The sequence below is a fragment of the Oncorhynchus gorbuscha genome, linkage group LG24, assembly GCF_021184085.1.
Source record: "Oncorhynchus gorbuscha isolate QuinsamMale2020 ecotype Even-year linkage group LG24, OgorEven_v1.0, whole genome shotgun sequence".
NCBI lineage: Eukaryota > Metazoa > Chordata > Actinopteri > Salmoniformes > Salmonidae > Oncorhynchus > Oncorhynchus gorbuscha.
Window position 1 is genome coordinate 7,341,258 of NC_060196.1, and position 6,000 is coordinate 7,347,257.

General features: G+C 40.6%; 1 protein-coding gene across 4 annotated transcripts in view; it reads right to left on the reverse strand.

Moving 5' to 3' along the window:
- The window catches only part of LOC124013403 (F-box/WD repeat-containing protein 7-like), a 271,295-nt gene extending 266,754 nt beyond the window's left edge, over nt 1-4,541 (reverse strand). For all 4 annotated transcript variants that reach the window (XM_046327735.1, XM_046327736.1, XM_046327737.1 and 1 more), the window contains exon 1: nt 4,124-4,541. The gene's annotated coding sequence lies outside the window, so the exon portion shown is untranslated. The remainder of the gene's footprint in view (nt 1-4,123) is intronic.
- Between the last annotated feature and the right edge of the window lie 1,459 nt (nt 4,542-6,000).

Genomic DNA, 6,000 nt, shown 5'->3' on the forward strand with positions numbered 1-6,000 from the left:
CTTCACTGTTGACGTTGAGACTGGTGTTTTGCGGGTACTATTTAATTTTGAAAATGATAAACTTGGATTAGCTAACACAATGTGCCATTGAAACACAGGAGTGATGGTTGCTGATAATGGGTCTCTGTACGCCTATGCACTTATTCCATGAAAAATCTGCAGTTTCCAGCTACAATAGTAATTTACAACATTAACAATGTCTACACTGTATTTCTGATCAATTTGATGTTATTTTAATGGACAGAAAATGTGCTTTTCTTTCAAAAACGAGGACATTTGTAAGTGACACCAAACTTTTGAACGGTAGTGTATATTGACATTAAGGACACGAGGAAGGGGTGAGAAGATGGTGCCTATTTAAAAATATTAATATTGTTGTTGTGCAGCTCTCATGCTAAAAAAGGTTGGAGACCCCTGCTCTATTACAACTCCCATAAAAAGGAGACTTATATAGCCTAAATTCATGGCCTAATATTAATGGTATAGACAAAAGAAAAGCCACTTGACGAGGTTAACCTCACAAAGCAATCACACAGGCACTGAAGTGAGGAAGAGTTCGGCTATAGATTACATGACTAGTCTATACAATACATGACTAGTGTGTATAAGATGTCGGTTGAAACCTGTTACGGATCATGCGCATTTTCGCAGCTTTCTGTTAAAAATCGCGCAACATTTCAGTGTCCTGCTACTCATGCCAGGAATATAGTATATGCATATGATTAGTATGTGTGGATAGAAAACACTGATGTTTCTAAAACTGGTTAAATCACGGCTGTGACTATAACAGAACGTGCGTTTCATCGAAAAGCGCAGGAAAATCTGATCACTGAAAAACTGGAAAACATATCAATGCGCCACTTGAATGTATTGTTGAAAAGAAACCACATTAAAATGGGGCAGAGGTTGCAATACCTACAGCTTCCACACAATGTCAACAGTCTTGTCATTTGTCTCGGATTTGTTTCTTGGTCAAACGGACACGAGGCAGCGCATTTCTTCCGGGCTCCGACCGGATGTTTTGGTTGAGAAATATTTGGACATGATATCAGGACGTGGAGCTATTGAATATACATCGCCCCATGATCAATTTGATAGATTATTAACATTTACTAATACCTAAAGCTGGATTACAAAAGTATTTTGAAGTGTTTTGTGAAAGTTTATCGTCAACTTTTTTAATTTTAAAAAATGACGTTGCCTTATCAAACTCAGTTTTTTCCTTGATTACACAGTCTTCATAGATCGATATCTAGGCTATATATGGACAGATTTAATCGGAAAAAAGATCCAATATTGATGTTTATGGGACATCTAGGAGTGCCAAGAAAGAAGCTCGTCAAAGGTAATGAATGTTTTATATTTTATTTCTGCGTTTTGGGTAGCGCCGGCTACCGCAAAATCTGTCGTTTGAGGTGACGTTGCAGTATTTTGGGGGTGCATGCTATCAGATAATAGCTTCTCATGCTTTCGCTGAAAAGCATTTTCCAAATCTGACTTGGTGGATAGATTCACAACGAGTGTAGCTTTAATTCATTACCTTGAATGTGTGTTTTAATGAAAGTTTGAGTTTTATCAAAAACTATAGGTCGCGCTCTGAAATTTCCGCTGATTGATGTTCCTGCATGGGAACTATATTCTGCGTCATCCTTAAGAAGTTTTAATCTGTTATTGAGTAGCGACAGGCAGTACCACCTTGGCAATTCCAAGCACAAACTGTACTGAGAGAATCGTGTGTGTACATGTTTTTATGCTGTGAGAGCAGCAGCAATGATTTTGTTATCTGTTATTTGCATGGCTGTTAGAGCATGATGCAAACCCTCTTGGATAAAACACCACTCGACACTAAAGGGTATTAAATGAGTGGACAATTTAATAACCAGGCCCGTAGGCTTAGAGTTTCAGAGGCCCTCAAAGAAACATCCAGACAGTCCACATAAACAATTTGGATTAGTGAACATGAATGTGTTCCATTACTCATCTCTTACCAACATTCTCCATCACCACCACAATCCGTGTTAAAAAAAGCTGTTATTCAGAGAAAGAAAACCTTTGGTTGTCCCACTTCCTGGCTTTCATTAAGAGGGGAGAGCACGACATTGTTTTATATATCTCTTGGAGTCCTTAAGGGCCTTCTCTCTCCTCTTCCATTCTGTTTGTCTGTGGAGGGCCTGAGCACCGAGGAGTTATTGAGGACTCACTGTGCAGGGAGAAAGCAGAGAGGCTCTAAGCCTTATGAAGACAGAGGGACTGAGGGAGAAAGAAAGCAAGAGGAGAGCACAGAGGAAGTGTTACAAGAAAGGAATTATTTGAGCAGGAAAATAAAAGGGCTTCCTGTATCTTACTTTCCTACTTTTAATTTAACTTTACTTTGTCTTGTGCAGGGGACAACACAAAAAGAGACCACACTGAACTGACAGGATTGCATCAGAACCCTCAGCACAAGTCTTGAGAAGAAAGAAACTGTCTGTAAAGAATAGCAGTATGTAACCTGCCTACAGGACAGTGCATTGTTATAGACATACACCTTTATTTTGAGGAACTATAGGTAGCTATTCATGTGGCCCAGATTTGTTGGCGGAGAAACGCAGCTGAAAAGCCTATACAACTGGTGTCTTGTTTAACATTCCTAAGTGCTGCATCACATATCCTTACAGTTGTTAGAGGAGTCATCGGGTACATTTCATAAGGAAAATGGCACATACAGGAAGAACAATAATATATTTGACAATAGTGATTACATAAGAACATGCAGGTATTGCCTACATGACACCCTATAGTCTTTCATAAGAGTAGGCACCAAGTTTTGAAATGCACCGTTTACTTGATTTACTGCGGCAACTCAGTCAAGTATGACAGTTAGTGATACTGGGATAGTAACAGTAGTTACCTCAAACCACACATCAAGCCTAACCAATCTCTCGCTCCCCATCATTTTAACAGGACCGTGCACACTCTGGCTAGTTTTTGTAATTATTCCGGTGTGATATCTAGGCTGTTTTGATACGTTTGCAACGCTACCCATACAGGTTACGTAAACAGAAAATCTTAGTGACAACTTTATTTCTGTCAATTTAAACACATAACTAGCCAATATGAGAACTCACTTTGCTTGGAGGTTTTGCCTGGGCGTACAGATATTGCTGTATTAGCTAGATGTATATTTTGCACGTGTTTATTTTTTATGCGTGGTTTATATGAAATTGTACATTTATAATAAAAGAGATGCATTTGTTATCCTCGCTTGATAATCTCGAATTTCTACATTCTCTGACTGATGCCATAGACAGGAGCATGTGCTCGGCTCACACTGGCGCGGTTCCTCGCGGCTAATAAGATGCACTCCAAAACGTTTACCTTGCCTCACCAACCTTACGAAAAAACACTAAGCAAAATAAAATGTGATAAAGTACAATCCCATAAACGTTAGCTTGCGAGGGTATCGAACTCGAAAGTCAGCTCTTACAAACTAAACGTTATTGTGCTTGCATGCTGTGTTGTGGCGAGTAAGTCAGGTTGTTATGCAGAAATTGGATGACTAGCATTAGCATCACAAAAGGAGACTGGCTAGTTAGCTTGATTTAGCGTGCGGTGCAATCTAGTTGGATGGATAACTCCAGCGAATTACTGAAATTATAAATCAACACTAACAGAACGTTAGCATACTCTCAAAACAAGCAAAATAAACAACGTAAGACTTACTGTTCGTGCAATTAAAGTGTTTTTTTTGTCAGCCAGCAAGATAGCTTGCTAGTGCTAGTTAAAGTCCAGCAGATGGTTGGTAGCTAGCTACTAACGTTAGCCGATATGGACTACATTACTACATTAGCTAACTAGCCCCATAAGCTAAGTCAGGGTGGTCATGTTATTTACAACAAATGTATCAGTTTCGTTGCCTCTGAAAACACAGTTTAACACATTTAATTCGTTATCAATGTTATGCAAAACTGATGTTTACAAATAGCTCAATTTAGTGATAAACACTCTTGCAGCTGGCTAGCAAGGAATAGCTAGCTATCTCGCTAAAGTTAGATAACCATTCCGCCACTGACTGTCTGGCCCAGCTCTCTATTGTAACGATTTATACGCAGGGACCGTCCACCCGTTTCCTTGTACCTCTTACCTCCGAAATTATCAGAGTAGAACACAGCAAAATGGACTCCGGCTCCTCTTGATGTGTCCAGAAAAACGGAGCGCTCCTCTTCAGGATACAGCTCACGTCGATGGCCCTTTTTGCCGCTGGGGTCTCCCTCTGCTTCGTATTTTCTCAACAGTAGCTAGCTAGGCAACCTTCCCAGTTAGCCAACTGGCTAACCTCGGATACCACTCTCAATTACTTTCCTTTCTGCTTAGATATGATGCCAAATTATAATATTTTTTAAATTCGTCCAACAGTTCGGGTCACCCACGGACAACAAAAAAATCCACTTGGGGATGGTGTATGGTCCGTATCCGAACAGCACTGAAGGGGAATTTGCTGAAAATTAGACAAGAGTTTATCCACTTGATGCACTTCGCTACCTCAAGCGATAGTGCTCTCGGTTCTCCGTTCACTGACTAGTAGAGAGTTGGTAGTCGCAGGATGATGACGATGCCAAAACATTTTTGTAGAAAGATGCAAACATGTTACGTCCGAAATAGTTGCTTGAACCTGTATTGTGTAGGGTAGTTATTATTATGAATATGATTGTTTTCATAAAATTGGTCCAGTCTATTAGCTACTGTTTCTTAAATGTCATACAAAGTGTGTGTGTGATTGTGCGCATTATTATTTTTATTGTTGTTGCATTTCGTTGGATGGTGTATACCATGTGTATCCAGTACATATGACTAATACAACTTGAAACTTGAAATGCATCTGTGTGAAAAATCCAGGAGATCCATACCAACCAATTTGAGCATAACGCTATTTCCTGGACCAGTGTCTAGCACAGCGCTGAAGCGAAGCGGCTGTGTGCCCGTCATTGTTTTGCTTTGTTTTACGGTCATTTCCATGTCCTGTATCTTAATCTGCCAGGGGGAGCTAGTCTGAAGGCCTGAGATATCACTAAGCGCCAAAGAATGTGATTCTGAGGAGCATGGAATTGACACTGGCACCGAGCCAACGAAAGCTGAAAAATATGCGAGTGAGTGAGGGAGAGCTTTTCCAGGCCAGGCAGACACAAATAAACTAAAAGCCTCTGTGGATAGCAGAGCAGCCTGGCAGTTGAAACCTCCACACGCAGGGAATCCTTGTGTGGAAATTGAAAAGTCCCTCTGACTTGTCTGTCTTCATATTCTAATAGTACATTAGGTTTATTTGAGTATCCAGACAAAGTCAGAGGAATCAGTATGGTCATATTAGTTTTCACATTGAAATACAAAAGGCTTTGTTGGAGTTATATGTTTAGGCCACATCGCATCGGGCAACATAGAGTTGCGGAATATGAGGGGAAATGAATAACATTAACATCCTATATGTCTCTTGTCTCGGGACAGACCCAGGCTCCATAGAACATATGTCTCAGACCCAGGCTCCATAGAACATTTAGAATATGGCAGGAATCCATCAATGACAGAGTGTCAGCTCTGTATGTTAAACCTCTGGACAGAGACACGACAGGACAGCTTATTGCTGTGACGATTCTCAATTTACACCGCGATATTCCTCCACATAACTGCACACATTACTCCGATTAACATGGAGCCTAGGCTAGGCTGTACAGACCACAGCTACAGAGGGGGAAAAAACACAACAAATGGCTTCCATCTGTTTCTATGACTGCTCCACCACTAGCGTCCAGACCAGTGCTGCTGCAGAGTGTTCAGCCACGTTTGGCTGTTAAGACACTCACTGGAATTGGGCCTGGCCTGTGCATTCTCATTGTGCCTTTTTTCTTACAAATCATAACTCCGCTCTCAGAAACAGACAAGGCTTCCCATTCTATTTGCATCATATGTTTTTCAAAGACCAATGACAAATCCCAGATGTCTTTCATCTCGCTCACAAAGTCTGAACTG